At 40.9% G+C, this 16821-nt stretch overlaps 1 protein-coding gene across 7 annotated transcripts in view; it reads right to left on the bottom strand.

Annotated features, from left to right (window-relative positions):
* Window positions 1-16821, bottom strand: part of HMCN2 (hemicentin 2) — a 186421-nt gene that overhangs the window by 99800 nt on the left and 69800 nt on the right. The gene's annotated exons all lie outside the window — the stretch shown is intronic.

The raw sequence follows: 16821 nt of genomic DNA, 5'->3' as shown, positions 1-16821 counted from the left end.
CCTGTATGACATTGAATACTCAGTTTCCTTATCTTTAAAATGAGGGGGTTGGACTAGATGATCTCCAAGTTCCTTCCTAGTTCTATAGCTATGATCTTCATTTAGAACTAGAAGGTCATCCCATTCTCTCTAATTTTATACATGAAGAAAGTAAGAGGCTGAGAGAGTTTAAGTGATTAATACTGAGTCACAGCTAGTAAGTGTTGGAAACAGGATTTAAACCCTGGTTTTCCTGATTCCAAGTCCAGGATACGATCTACTACACCATGCTTCTTCTCTTAATTAGCTTCACAATCTCAGACAGGCTATGTTAAGTTGTTAATGGGTGTCTTTTTTCCCTGCTCTTTGCAAGTAGAGGCCATGTCTTAGGCTTTTCTGGATTTTTATCTCACTAATGGATCCCAACACAGGATTTGGTACAAAGTATGTTTGTTCACTGGGCCAATGGTTTCATAATCTCATTGGTACAAGTATTCCCTAAAGTAATGTAAATTTCAACCCTTTGAGTATTTTTCATTCTGTCATTCCTGTCCATATCATCCCATTAACCCTCTATAAAAGATATACCCCAAGTTTCTTAAAATTCTTAAACTTCACAACCCCTTATAGGATCTCATAACCGAATGTGGGAGTTGCAAAACTATGATTTATTATCAGTAAATGTTTGATTTGCATACCTGTTTTTTATACCTATATATAATGTAAAACTTTCTCAGGTGAAAAGTGGTCACAAGTAGAAACAGTTTAAGAAGCCCTGATCTATATAACACATTCTAAAAACCTTCCACCACGTTTCCTTATACTTTGAGAGTGCCTATGAAGCACTTAAGTTGACTCCGCTATCATTAGTGCATATTGTCTTCCCCAACAGCATGCTAACTTCTTGAGGGCAAGGACTAAGTTTGTCTTTTTTATCCTCAGAAATTCATATAATACCTGGAACCTAACAAATGCTTAATTAGTGCTTACTGACTGGCTGGTGATTAATGATCCTGCTTTCCCAACATATATAACCTCAATGGCATCCCTATCTCGATTTCATAGTTTTGATTAACACAGAGTTAATTTAACTTCCTCTTCACCTTCCTATTACTGTCCCAGCCTTCCAGCCACCTAGGATTCCAATCTTGGAATTATTATCAACTTTCCCTTGTTCCTCATCCCATGTATCCAATGATTTATCAAGTTCTAGCCATTTAATTTTCGTGAAATCTCATGCATCTGACCCCTTCTCTTTGCATACACAGTCACCACCCAGTTAAGGACTTCATCATTGCTTTTGGTACTATTGTAAGTGTCCTGATTGATCTCCCTACATCCAACCTCTCCCCTCTCCGATCCATTCCTCACACAGCTGCCAAAGTCCTAGTTCCAACATACAATGATCATTTCACTTCCCTGCTGAAAATACTCTTGTGACTTTCTAGCTCCTCTAAGATAAAATACAAAGTCCTCAATTTGGCTTTTAAAACCCTTTACAGTCTGGCTTCAATCTACCTTTCCAGGCTTATTACACATTACTCCCCCGCACGTACTCCAAGCTCCAGCCAAACTGGCCCACTCTTAGTCCCTGTCCACATTCCATCTCTCAGCTCCATGACTTTGCATTGTCTGTCTCTCAAGTCTGTTCTGGTCTCCCTCCTCATCCCTGCCCCTTGGAATCCTGGCTCCCTCAAAGACTCAGTTCAAGCATTCCCTCCTGTAAAAGATTTTTCTTGATTGCTAATGTTCTCTCTCCTACTCCTGACATTTCTATTTAGAAAATCATAAGAATCATAGAACTTGAAAGTTAGAAAGGACCTCAACTGACCTCTACTCTAACCAATATCTTCAAGGAATTCTCACTATAAAATATAAAGTAGTCTTCCAACTTCTGTCTGAAGGCCTTCAAGGAGGAGAAAACCACTATCTCTTGAGACAGTTCAATTGACTTTTGCACAGTTTTAATTATTAGAAAAATTTTCCTGATATCAAACCCTTTGCAATGTCTACCTATTTATCGCTTGCAATTCTGCCCTCATAGTTAAACAGAACAAATGTAATGCTTCTTCCATATGACAGTCCTAAATGAGTTAAGGTATATCATGTGTCCTCAAGGCTTCTCTTCTCCATGCTCCTTCAACCATCGATTCAGGACTCCACACCAACTAAGTTGTCCATTTCTGAATGTTCTTCAGCTCATCCATGTCTTTCTTAAACTGTGATGGCCTGAAATGAACATAACTCTCCCAGTGTGGTCTGACTAACTTATTCTGTATATACTTGTCCCCATCTCCTACCCTCCATGAAAGCTTTTAAAGGATAGAAACTTTTTATTTTCATTCATTCAGTAAACATTTATAAAACACCTACTATGTGCCAGGCACATTTGGGCATACAAAAAGAGAGAGTTCCTGCCCTCAAGGGCCCTTACTGTATAGCTGAATTGTATAATAATTAGCAAACAGCATTTATTAAATATCTACTATACGCCAGGCATTGTGCTAAGCATTGGGGAAATAAAGAGAAAAAAAATCCCTGCTCCAAAGGAAGTTTATAGTTTAATGAAGAAGCAGGCAAAGGAGTTGCCCACTTAATAACAGGCACTGTTATAAGGATTTAAATTGGAGTTTAAATTCCTGCCTCTATATTTTTGCTGGAGCTGTTTTCCATGTCTTTCCTCCTCTCTACCTCTCAGAATCCCCTCAGGATTCTGCTTAAGTACCACCCCTTATGGGAAGCCTCTCTACAGTTACTAGCATTTTTTACTTTCTCACATCTACTTGTATTCATTTATCTATTTACATTTTGTATCTAGAATGTAAGTTCCTTGAGGGAAGAGACTTGCTTTCCTTTTTATTAATTATATCCCTAACACTTAGCACAGTGCCTTGAACATGAAGAATGCTTAATAAATACTTTTTGAATTGAAGTCCCTTCTTTGGCTTCTCTGGAAGCTTCCCTTGTTGTTGGGAATGGAAAACCATATTTTTCTCAAAAGTGGTTCCAAACCCCTGTCCAGGGAGGTGCCCCTGTGACCCAGCCTGCAAAGAGTTGACAGCTTCAGTCCCTCCCAGCCAGGACCAATTATGTACAAGAAAAGCTTCTGCCTTTCCTTGGGGGTTTCCACAGACAGACATGAAATCATCCCAGACCCCATCTTCTGGCCTTCCCCAAGTGGAGAACTGGGAATGGGGAGAAAACTGTCTCTGATGGGGGTTGAGGGAAATAAGGAAGGGCATCAAGATTCTAGTGCACTTTGGCTCACTTTGGTCTGCTACCTATGTAAAGGGAGTGATATCTAGTGGAAAGAATGAGAAGTTAGGAGACTTGGGTCTTAATGCCAGCTCTAGTGCTGATTTAGCTGGGTGGTCCTAGATAAATCATATAAACTCTCCAGGTCTTCCCCATCTAAAGGAAACTCATATGGTTAGACTTCAACTCAATATAAGATTTATAAAAGTCCTTTAGAGTTGGTGAGCAAAGGATTCGGTTATTTGGGGAAGAAGATTGTTCGGTCAACAAGCATTTATTAAAACCTTCCCTATGTGACAATTATTATACTAAGTACTGGGGTTTACAGAGAAATACAAAAACATAGCTCCTGCCCTCAACCAGCTCACAATAAAGTAGAGGAGAACACATGCAAATAACTATGGACATATGCAATTACAGTGTTTTTGGTGTTCAATTGTATCTGACTCTTCATAACCCCATTTGGGGTTTTCTTGGCAAAGATACTGGAGTGATTTGTTATTTCTTTCTCCAACTAATTTTACAGGTGAGGAAACTGAGGCAAATAGGGTTAAATGACTTGCCCAGGGTCATACAACTACTAAGAATCTAAGCCAATTTTGAACTTAGGAAGATGAGTCTTCCTAACTCCAGGCCCAGCTCTCTATCCATTTGGTCACCTAGTTACCCCAACATTCATATAGTAGAAGGAAGATAATCTTAGAAAGACACTATGGCAGGGATAGGGAAGACTACTGGGAAAGGCTTTTTTGCAGGCCAGAATTTGAGCTGAGTCTGGAAGGAGACCCAGTTATGTAGGAGGCAGAGGTGAAGAAGCTGGGTTGTCGCATGTGAAGAACAGCAAGAAAGCCAGAGTAACTACACTGAAAAGTGAATGGAGGAGAGCAAAGTATAAGAAGGTTGGAAAGTTAGGAAAAATCCAGGTTGTAAAGGGCTTTAAATGCCAGAGAGTTTGTTATTGATCCTGGAGGTAACAGAAAGCCACTGCTATACATTGAACAGGGCAGTACTGTAGCCAGACTATCCTTTAGGAAAATCACAGGCAGCTGAGTGGAAGATGGTTTGGAACAGGAAGAGATTTGAGACAGGGAAACCACTCAAGCAAATTATTGCCAAATCTAAACAGCAAATGAAGAAGGCTTGTCCTAGGCTGATGACTGTGAGAGGCAAAAGAGAGAGAGGGAGAGAGACAGAGACCAAAACAGAGATTGAGACCAAGACAGAGAGACAGAGACCACAGACAGAGCCAGAGAGAGCCAGAAAGAGAAAGAGACAAAAACACAGACAGATAGAGACAGAGAAGGAGGAGAGAGAGAGAGAGAGAGAGAGAGAGAGACAGACAGACAGACAGACAGACAGACAAAGAGGGAGGGGAAATGGTATAACCCTGCACAAGTCACTTAACCCTATTTGCCTCAGTTTCCTCATCTGTAAAACAAGCTAAGGAAATGGCGAACCACTCCAATATCTTTGCCAAGAAACCCCCAAAAATGGGATCACAGAGTCAGACATAACTGAAAAGACTGAACAGTAACAACCAAAAAGTATCCATAAACACATAGATATATTTATGATATTGTGAAGATAGAAGTGGTAAAAATTTTCCACAGATTGGCCATGTAGGAAAAGTGTGAATGAGGAGCTAAGGTAGGTGTTGATAGGTTATAAGCCTGGGTGACTGGAAAAGTGATGATGCCCTCAACAATACTACTATTGTTCAGAAAACAGGATTTAAAGAGAAAGTCAGAATTCTGTTTTGATTTTGGGATAACTATAGGACATGCTATTTGAGATGTCTAAGAAACGATTGTTGATGTGAGAACTTGGGAGAGAGATTAAGACTGGCTATATAGATTTGGAGAATATTTGCATAGAGATTCATGAATCCATGGAATTAACGAGATCACCAGATAAGACAGCTTAGAAGGAAACAAAAAGCGGACGCAGGAAAGAACCTTGGGAACAACCCTATTGGGAATGTTCAAGGAGAGCCTTGGTGATCACTTTTCAAGGCTACTATTAGAAAGAATTCCTTTACTGAATGAAGTGTTAGACTATATGACTTCTAAGTGAAGCTCTAAGATTTCATGATTCCAATATGGTGAATTTGGAATCAAAGAACCTGGTTTCAAAGCCTGGCACTTTTATTTTTTTTCCCAGTGTTTTCTTGGATAAGTCACAACTGCTGCAGGCCTCAGTTTTCCCATCTTTAGAATGAAATGGTTTGGGACACAAGTATCTGGTCTCAGATACTTAACACTTCCGTAACTGTGTGACTCTGGGCAAATCACTTAACCCCAACTGCCTCAGCAAAATAAATAAATAAATAAATATAAAGAAGAGAACAGAAGTATGTCCACAAGGAAACACAGACAAGCAGGACAGTTTTAAAAGAAACAGAATTTGCTATATACTTTTTTAGGGGGAAACCAAGTGGCGTGAATCAGAAATTTTTGTGTTTTGCTGTACGTGGAAATGCCCTTTTTTAGATATTTATGTTCAGAATTTTCAAAACTTTAAAAATAAGAGGGTTTGCTTTCTCATGTTCCTTTCAGTTCTAAATTTGAGATCATGGCCTCCTCTCACAGGGTGATCAGAAGGCTAGAGAATGAGAGAACTGATGGGAAAATACTTTAAAAAAGTAAAATATACCATTAAAATTATTTTCAATAAAAAAAAAAACCCACAGCTTTCTATTACAACCTAAAGCTAGGGGGCAGAAGGCAGCTAGATGGCCCAATGGATAGAGCTCTGGACCTGGAGTCAGGAAAACCTAATGTAACTTCATATACTTACTAGCTGTGTAACTCTGGACAAGACACTTAAATATGTTTGCCTCATCTGTAAGATGTGAAGGAAATGGCAAAGCATGCCCTTATCTCTGCCAAGAAAACCCCAAATGAGGTCATGAAAAGTTGGTCACCACTGAAATGGTGGTATCCATTTAATAATAATAACATACTATACTGCATGTTATATATAATAACATTCATTACAATAATAATAACTATTTTCAGTAGAAATAGTACCCACTGTTTTATATGTAAGAGAGAGTTTGGGCCTGTGTAATTCTGTGGCCCCACGTGAGTCTGTCTAGATGTGGTTTATGGGGAGGTAAGAACAGGTCTTTCTAGCATCTCTTTCTCCTAGCCTTCTCCAAGGAAGATTTTGGTTCCTGCCAGAAGTAGGAGCAGGAGGTTGAAGTCAGGGGGTGGCCATTCTGCTGTCCTCAGAGAGGAGATAGAATTATATCTCTAAATATAATTATCTATCAGGCTAGAATTATCTCTCTCTGCTCCTTTAAATATCGTTAGTCTAAGGGAAGTAATTTTTAGGTTCAAGTTATATTCCTGAATACTGTTCCTTAAGAGGAAAGAAGAGCCCTACACTACACACACACACACACACACACACACACACACACACACACCCCTTGACTTTCCACCAACTGCCAATTCTACAATAAATAGAGATAGCAAATTTAGTTTGCTAAATTCATTTATCCAGGGGTAAATAGGTGGCACAGTGAATAGAGTACTGGCTCTGGAGACAGAAGGACCTGAGTTCAAATCCAGACTAAGACACTTGATACTTACTGACTATGTGACCCCAGGCAAGTCACTTCACCCCAATTGCCTTACAGAAAAAAATCCATTTATCCAAACAGATTGCAAACATAAATGAGAGAAAATTATATGTGTGAAAATATATACCAGCCAATACAGAGTGAATGAAATCTTCAACTGTGAGCGTGATAACTCAGCTCAACCAAGAAAGAGTGCCAGATTTCACCCAAGGGAAAATTCCTTAAAATCTCTAGTGTGAAGCAAACTGGGAATAGGGACATGACAGAGACTTCTAGTTCCTCTATATGTTGGCTTCTTCCCAGAGTCTTTCTCTTCAGGGACCTGAAAGGAGGTCTTTTCCATCAAAGCTGAAAACCAGAAGAGCAGGAAGGAAGAGATAATATTTTCTCTCTAATTCTCACTGATTCCACCAACTCTTTAAGCTCAACTTGGAACATCAGCTTCCACCAGTAAAAGCCACCCTACGAACCAAGGGTTACACATACATGGGAGAGCCTTCCCAGAAGCCAAACAATAGAGATGGTTACTTTCTGCTTTTGCCTAGAAATGCCCTTAGTCCTGCTGGCTAAGCCCTGTACCCTAGTCAGTGCCCCAGACTCAAGTAAGCTCCTTCTCCATACCATTCCTCCCAATTACTTTGGGAAAACTAGGAATGAACAGACTTTGGAAGCCAGGAGTAGACCATCAAAGCCCAAAGAAAGATGATGGCAAGAGGCTGTCTAAAGCAAGTAGAACGCATTAATAGAAAGAACACTGGTTGTCCTCTAACTTAAATATTCCTATCTAGGGAGTTGGGAGATATAAATTCAAGTCCCAGCCAGCCACTAATGAGCCATGTAACTGTGGGGAAGTAATTTCTTATGTGTATGATTTAAGTTTCCTAGTTAGTTCCTCTCTCCAGTTCAAGGAATTCTAATTCCTCTCTGTAATCCAAGGGAATTAGAACATGAACTAGATTAGTTCTAAGATCCTTTCAACTTTAACACCCTGTGTTCTAAATTTATATGTTTTAGGATAATGTCCAGCACTTAACATTTTAGGATTTTGTGTTCTAAATTGCTTCCAGAGCTAACATTTTACATTTTAGCCAAGGTAACTTCTAGTTCTAACAATCTATGTTCTAAAATTCTAGGTCCTAAATTGTTTCCATTTTAAAAAATTCTATGTTCTAAGGAAATGTCTACTTTTAATATTTTATGTTCTAAAACTCTGTGTTAGGGATTTCTGGCTCCAATAAACTATATTTGTCTCCCCCATTAGATTGTGAGTTTCTTGAAGTCAGGGACTGACCTTTGTCTCTTTTTGTATTCCCAGCACTTAGCCCAACATCAAGGACATAGGAACAACATTTAACAAATGTTTGATTGGTTAATAATCTAAAATTTTATATTCTACGGCCACATCCAGCCCTAACATTGTAGAATTCTAGGATTCTATCACTGTAGCCTATCGTAGCTCTATCAGTCACTTGATAAGATTGCTCTAGGGGAACCAGGCCCTGCATTTGAGATCCTGGAATTGAAGCTGGAGAAGAGGCAGGTTGGAACTGAAAATGTAAAACCCCTCCTAACTCAGCCCGCTGCTGTTGAAGCATTTCTTATTTCAAAGCTGTCGTGTAATCAGAATGATCATACTCCATCTCTAGAATAATGGGCCAGATGGCAATATGCAGAGAGCAGATGAGAAAACTGAAAGGTTCGAAGGGAATTTCCTGTTTATGACATTCATCAGAGCCTGACTCCTGAGCTCCTCAGCACAATCGCAGCCAAGCATAGTCTCAGGGAGGCTAAGTACAGATACACCAAAGCCACATCTATACCAGATCCCCCATGTATCAGCCACATCCCAATGCCTTTGGGATGTTCCTACCACACAGGAAGCTCAATTAGAGACCATGCTGTGTGACTCTGAGGCTAAAGAGACACTCTCCAGAGAGACTCAGGGCATCATGATTTAGAACACCAGCCACCTATGCTAGCCCCATCCCCATCTGAGAAACAGTATAGGAGACTAGAAAAAAAACACTAAACTTCAAATAAAAAATCTGGGTTTGAATTCTGATGCTGAAAATTACTAGCTGATAGGAAAACTAGGTTGAACAGCGGATGGAGCACTGGCCTTGGAATCAGGAGGACCTGAGAACTGGTCTCAGAACATTTGACATTTACTAGCTGTGTGATAATGGGCAAACCACTTAACCCCCCCACCAAAAAAATTACTATATGATGGATGACTCTTGGTAAGTCATTTAAGTTTTCTGAGCCTCAGTTTCCTTAGATGTAAAACAGATTCATCATTTGGTCTACCTACCTTGGATGGTAGTTAGTTATCACTTTGTAAATTGCCAAACTCTCTATAAATGTACTATCATCAGTGCCTCAAATATAATAGGCTCTAAATAAGTGCTTATGGACATGAATTGGTGGAATTCTGTATCACACCTTCTCTCTCACAGCTCCCCATCCTGCATTCTCTGATCCAGAAACATTATAGTAGTCATAGGAGCAAAGATTTAATGTTGGAGGAGAACATTAAAGATCAGATCATCTAATCTCCAAACCTCTCTCCAAGTGACTTATGTATGATCTCACTGATAATAAGTCACAAAAAAGAAACCTGAACCCTCGTCCTCTGCATCCGAATCCAAAGGTATTTTTATTGGGTCTATTCATTTGCCCAAAGAGTTCCCACCATATTAAGTGATCTTTCTCGTCCTTTCTATCTAAATTGGACTTATCGTTCAAATCCCAGCTCAACTCCTACCTTCTGCACAAAGCCTCCCCTAACCATTCTGATCTTACATGGATTTTTCCCTTGTCCAGAGTTCCTGAGAACTTGAGTGTCTACATCAAACAACAGATCGACAGGTATTTGTAATAGTTTCAAGAGTGTGTCTTGCCTCCCCAACGGGATTGGGTATCATGCCTCCTTGTCTCCCTCTTCAGTGCCAAGCACAGGATTGAACAACAGACACATAATGAAAACTTGCTGAGAGACAGAAGCTGAACAGCATAACAGTGGTGAGTCATATCCATGGTGTATCAAAGACCAGCCACTGATGGAGATGCAAGTACATAGGAAGAGACACAAAGTTATCATACAACTGTTTGGTACCATAGGCCCTCGGTGGTGCTACAGACTGATGCTGCCCCTTAGCAATTCCACACACATCTCATCTTTAGGGAAGTAGATTTGCAGAGACCAGAGGATGAGGCCATTCCTCCTGGTAAGAAAATAAAAACCCTAAGAAGGAACCCTATAATTTTTTTTTCTGGAGGTTGAATAAGGGAGTCAAACCAGGCACAGTCAGCAAATCTTTGACCAGGAGCAAAAGCCACAAGGCTCTTCAATGAGCTACCCTAATCAAAGACCCTGATTCTAAAAATTGCTTCCACTCTCTAACCCCCAAAAATCAGGAATGAAGGTTGGGAGGAGAAAATTCCAAGATTACTCAGTGTGAAATCAACCACATGAATGACACCCTCTAAGCCAGAAAAAGCATATCATCCCCTTTGCAGAGGACTGACAATTTGCAAGTGTTGAAGCTGCATGGCAAAGAGCCACAACCATAACTGGCTTCATTTAGTGCACTTAAATATGCCTGGGCAAGGGTCCTGAGCACACCCTGGTGAAAAGTGACACATTTGTCTTTCAAAGACAAGTTTTCTCCCCCAATCTGAATGATGTAGTACAAAGAACACAGGCTCAGAAATTAGGAAATCTGGCTTCTCGTCTTGATATTGCGTGTGAACTTGAGGAAGGGGGATAGACAAGCATTTAAGTGTCTACTTAATCCTGAAAGGTAAATATTATTGTTACTTTTTACAGAAAACTGAGGGTGATAGTAAATGCTTTGACCAGAATCCAAAAGCTAAGAAGTATCTGAGGCTGAAAGTGAATTTAGGCCTTCCTGATTCCATCTAGAGTTCTACTCACTGGACCACCTGGTCACCTCTTGGGCAAGTCATTTTTACTTTCTAGCTCTTTGTAAAATGAGGAAGCTGAGTTAGATGGTCTCTGTCTGAAACAAAAAAGAACTTACATACAGGGCCGCTACATGGTGTAGTACATAGAGTTCCAGCCCTGGAGTCAGAGAGATCCAAATTCAAAGCTGGCCTCAGACATTTAACACTTGGCTAACTCAGAGTGGTTAATTCACTTACCCCCAAGTGCCTTTAAAAAACAAACAAAAAGAACTTACATTCTCACCTTCACGTTCTAAGGTCCATTAGATTTAATGCAACAAGCATTTAATAAGTAATTGTTCACATAAGCTTACATTCTACAATATCAGATCTATATCTAAATGATTTCCAAGGTCTCTGCTAACTCTGTGATTCTTCTTCAAAACTTCCCATGTAGCTGCTCATTGATCTGTTTTCAAAACCCAAATCTGAGCCCAGACAAACAATGCCAACCTGTTGCTTAAAGGAATCAGCCTTTTTAAGCTCTGTCCACCAGATTGTTCTTAGGGCAAATACCTAGGAAGTCTGAGGGGGATGGTGTGAATGCCTGCCCATTCATTGTGATTACTGAATTATATGCAGGGTCATGTAGCTTATGTCCACCTTTACCTTTAGTATTATTCGAGGGACCTGGAATTGCCTCAATTTCCCCTTCTGGGAAGAGACCAAATGTTGACTATCATATTAGAATTAAAGAACCTGGAGAGTTATCTCATCTATCTATCTCCTGTACAACAAAAATAAAAAATGATTATCCAGCTTCCGATTGAATATGTTTAATGACAGAGAGTTCATTATCTTTTTCCCAAGGCTGTCCATTCCATTTTGGGATACCTTTAATTGTTAGCAATTTTGCCTAACTTCAACTCATGCTGAGCTGAGGTTTACCACCCATTGGTCTTAGAGTAGAAAGCAGAAGACAACAAAATTGAATTTTAAAGCTCGAATGAATCTTAGAAATCTAGCTTGTGATGAGAAATCTCATAAAGGCTACCCAAGGAAGTTAAACTATTTGTCAAAAAGATTTTTTTTAAAACATAAGAGATTTGTAGAGGGCCACATTACTTTATCAAAGCTAGGGCTGTTAATTCATCTTCCAGGAAAGACTGAACTCTAAAAAAAGGCAGAGTGTTTTTTACCCATCATCCATCACCAACAGGTTTTCCTCAACATGCCTCCAAGCACTCTGTGCAGTGTAGATGGCTCAACAAATGCTTGCTAACGGCTGGCCCTGAGAACACTTGGCAAGACATGAAATGTGAAAGCCAGCAAGACTAGCTTCTTTTGTATTCCTTTCCCCTCTTTACGTCTCTGCCCCTCATATGCGCCATCATACTGCTCCCTTACTTTCCTTACTGGGGAACTTTGATCACCCTTGCTCTTGTCCTAGAACTGGAGCTCTCCCCAACTGGTGACCATAACATTCTCCTGAGGAAAGCAGGGTACATACTGATACCTAGAGCTCTGCCCTGCCCTACTATCCCCCAAGTGGTACCCAGGCAGAGGAAAAAGCCAGAGGCAGGAAAAGAGGGACATGATCCTTCCTCTGTGTTCTCTCACCACCCTCACCGACAACTCCCCTCCCGCCCCATTTGGATCGCCTTGGGCTTGGCTATGTTTGGAAATTTGGCTGGGATGAACAGGGAGCAAGGATGGGAGCCAGGAGCCCTCACAGCTGTGTGGCCCCACATCCACATTACAAACAAACACTGTCTCTTGGTAACAGCAATTCATCCCAGCATCCCAGGATCCCAGGCACAGAGTCACACAATAGAAGAGCTGGAAGGAATCTTCAAGATCATCTGGTCCAACCCCCCCCCCCAATCTGACATTTGAGGACACTGAGACCTCAAAGAAGAAAGTGCCTACCCAAGTCACACAGCTAGCTTCTGGCAATACTAGAACCCATCCCTGCTGACCCTCCCCCTCCCTCATTCCCAGTCCGGGGTTCTTCCTGTCACACTACAGGGATCATTTAACTAACCCTGTGTCAGAGAAATTTGCAGGCTGACTTCTGAGCTGGAAAATGCCAAATCCTACATAGCACAGCCATCAACCTCACTCTGTGCCTCTCAGAAAGCTCATCTCTTCTGTGAAGTCTTCCCATCTGATCGTTCAGTCCACGGCCACATCACCTTCTGGGAGCCAAGTGTTTTCAGGGCAACTTCCAATGGTCTAAACCTTATTTCAAACATTTAAGACTTCTTGGAGCCATGGTTATACCAATGAGTTACAACACATATGGTATCTTGGTAGATGGCCACTGTGAGTTTTGGTGGCAGCCCCATGAGACTAACCTGGTGACAAACCAGTCATCAAGTCTGTTTTTAAATCTATCTTCAAAGCCTTTCCAGCTTGGGAGGGCCTTTTGGGTCCTGAGCTTAGCTGTCATAACTTTCAGAAAGGCAGGGTCACTTCCATGCCATGAGAAGGAATATATCATCTGCATCCTATTGTCTGAAAGTTGGAATCCCAGATCATCGGGGGTAGATGACACTTAAAGAAGATCTAATCCAGTCTCCCCAGAGGAGGAGACTGAGGTCTAGAGAGGGTCAGTAGTTTACACAGTCCTGTTAGTGGCAGATCTGAGACAAGAAGTAGAGGCAACCAGGTGGCATCCATGCTGGCTGCTAGACTTGGAGTCAAGAAGACCCAAATCCTACCTCAGACATGTGCCAGCAGGATGACCCAAGATGAGGCATTAAATCTCTTAGTCTCAATTTCTTCATTTGTAAAATGAGAGTGATAACTGCACTGTCATAGGACTATTGAAAGATCAAATGTAATAAGTAATGTAAGATGCTTTGCAATCTTAAGCCTTCATATAAATGGTAGCTACTCTGCACAGGACTGCATATTGTTTTCTCATTGTAGTGGGCATTCTCAAAGGAGGGATTGCCATTTAAGTTTCTCCCTTAGCACACACAATAGCAGGACAGAGGAGAGATGCTTTATAAAAACTTTCTGATACTTGAATTTTGAGTCAACAGCTTAGACATTTCTTCTTTCCTTTTCCTCCCCTAATTAGATTGCAATCCTCACTTGAATGGAATAAAATGGATTTCTTGGAAGACTCCAATAGCTAACTTAATAGAGCAAATTAATGAAGTTGTGCATAATGATCTGGGGCAGCTAAGTAATCATGTGGATAGAGTGCCAAACCTGAAGTCAGGAAGATTCATCTGCCCAGGTTCAAATCTGGTCTCAGACACTTACTAGTTGTGTGACTCTGGACAAGAAACTTAACCTTATTTGCCTTAGTTTCCACATCTGTAAAATGAGCTGGAGAAGAAACTGGCAAACCACTCCAGAATTTTTGCCAAGAAAACCCCAAATAGGGTCACAAGGAGTCGGACCTAACTGAAAACGACTGAACAACATAATAAACTTTAGAAAAGGTTTTTTTTTTTTTATTTTTATTTTTATTTTTTTTTTTTTAGAGACGGGGAAGAATATGAAAGAAGGAGAGAAACATAGGGAAGGTAACTTACAGGGAAATATAAACAAGGAACAGCTAAGTAGCTATCTGACTTAACGGAATTTGTTCTACCTTTCCATGTGTCTATTTCCTCCTTTCTGGAGTGCAGATAAGACTATGTGCTCCATCTCCAGGTTTTTAAAAGAAATTCAGAAAGATGGCACCTGCCCACAGTGGGAGGAGACATAGCTACATCTGGTCTTTTAAATGTGCCATAGCAAAAGCATCTTGAAGCCAGCTGGCTGAAATTCTAAAGGATAAAAGAGTGGGCAAGCCATAACAAAAGAAAATGCTGATGTGACTGTATTAAAAGGGGAAGGGGAAGAGTGAAGCCTCAAGATCTTACTGGGACAGCAGATCTGCCAAAACTTTGTGTCAAAGAATCAGAAGAATTGGCCAACAGGGTAAGGCACATCACTGGGAGAGGGGAACAAGGAGGGAGAAATGAGGGATGGAAAAAACAAGGAAAATTTGAGTCTACTGTGTTCATATGAAGCCAATTTACAATCAATTTCATGTTTGGGAAAGTATTGCTTTGTTCAGTGAAAAGGAAAGAAATGCATAAGATTTAAGTACCTTTGAATGAAACAAAATGAAAAACCATGAAAGGGATGAGAGAATAGATGGGAAAGTGCTGTGTGAAGCACAGTATTAATGTGAGAGGTTATTCATCAGATAAGAAATATGTTCTAGGCTGGAAAAGGGGAAAAGAATTGTTTTCTTTATCTGGGCAAAACTCAATGAACCAAGAAAGACAAACTAAATATGCCAGAGGTGGAGGGGGAAGGAGGAAGGAACAGGATGGACCTTGCAAAAGTTGTCTACACCAATTTTACGATTCCCAGCAGATCTATTAATTCATTAGGAGGAGGAATGAACAATTTTGATTGTTGGTTCCATGTTTCAGGTCCACTCAATAACAGGCCATTAAAAGAGTGTTCTGGCCTCACTACTTGTCCAGCTGAAGACATTAGCAAGGAGCTCTGAGTAAAGGGGAGCCTCCTTTGGGGACAAGGGTGGGCACATCTCCTTCCCCACTCCCATCATTTCCCAGTTGTGCGTAAGCTACCCCTTCCCAACCCTGCCAGCTACCTTGGAGTTTCAATGACACCACTAGCTAAGAATGTACTAAAAGCCAGATGTGTTTGGGGGGTGGGGGATAGTGAGCAGAAAAAAAAAGTATGATGTTCCCTCCCACCCCTCCCCCGCATGTAAGCTGGCAGGCAGACCCCCAGCTGTTTTCAGGAGTGTATGTGCTCAGGCTCAAAGCATTGGAAAGGCCCTTGAAAGCAGATGTTCCAGAGAGACAGATGTTCAAATGATCGAGGAAGCGGGAGGGCTGGCAGGACCACTGCAACCCCTTCTGTCTGGTTTCTTTCAAAGGCCTTGCCAGTGACTGATATCATCATGCTGGAGCTATAGCCTTTCCCCAGAGAGGTCATTGACCCTTTCCGGCCCCCTCAATCACTAAGCCAAAGGATCAACAAGTGACTCTTCACAGCCAGAGAAATGCTGTCCCCCCCCAAATCCACCCCCCAGAGCCGAAAAGCCAGGCCAAACTTTGTTGAAAGAATCAAGAACATACAAAGATGAGGCTTCTGGAGGTCTAGGCAGGGAACATTTTTGATTCTGAGAAAAACCACAGACCTGGGTGCCAGTGACGAGGAATGGATGGGTAAAGAGGGCAGTAACCCAGAGCAAGGACGGCAGATTATCGGCATCAATTTGCTTTATTCAATCACCTCCTCCACCCCCACAAGAAGAACCTAAAATCTCATTCATCAATAAAGAAGTTACATCAACACTGGCAGGGATAAGTCAAAACTACAGATAATCCAAAGATATTTTCCATCATGTACTTTACAAAAATCTTATGGAGGATGAGGTACTATTTTGCAACAAAGTTGTTTTACATGGCAATAGTTAACCAGAATTATGGAGTTACTGAAACAGGGTATCTTTGAGGACTTGGGGGGAGAATGCGTTTGCAATCTCTAGGATACAAATTATCTAGTGGCTGGGGCAGCTAGGAGGTGGCAGGGATGAAGTGCCAAGTCTGGAATCAGGAAGCCTCATCTTAGAGTTCAAATCTGGCCTCAGACACTTACTAGTTGGGTGCCTCTGGGCAACTCACTTCATCCTATTTGCCTCAGCTTTCTCATATGTAAAATGAGCCGGGGAAGAAAATGGCAAACCCCTCCACTATCTATGCCAAGAAAACACCAAATGGGGTCACGAGGAGTCAGACATGACTTAGTGACTGAACAACAACAGAACAAGAGCAAGATAGCTTAAGGTGACTGGAATAGAAGGAAGAAATTATCCTGACATCAAATATTTACAAGAAGTAATTTTAAAATAGATAATTCATAAGTAGATGTTACAAAAAAAATCAACCACATTTCTGGAGCTATCTAAGAAAGTGCTTTGCTCTCTTGTTATTCATAAACACCTTCTCTCTCTTGAAATCAGGATTTATCTTTATGATCCTTTCCTTAAATTCTACTTTCTTGGTCAAGGCCCCCAACCTTACCTTCTTTCCCCCCACAAGTAATTT

The sequence above is a fragment of the Sarcophilus harrisii genome, chromosome 2 (assembly GCF_902635505.1).
Source record: "Sarcophilus harrisii chromosome 2, mSarHar1.11, whole genome shotgun sequence".
NCBI lineage: Eukaryota > Metazoa > Chordata > Mammalia > Dasyuromorphia > Dasyuridae > Sarcophilus > Sarcophilus harrisii.
This window is presented reverse-complemented; position numbering and strand designations above follow the sequence as displayed.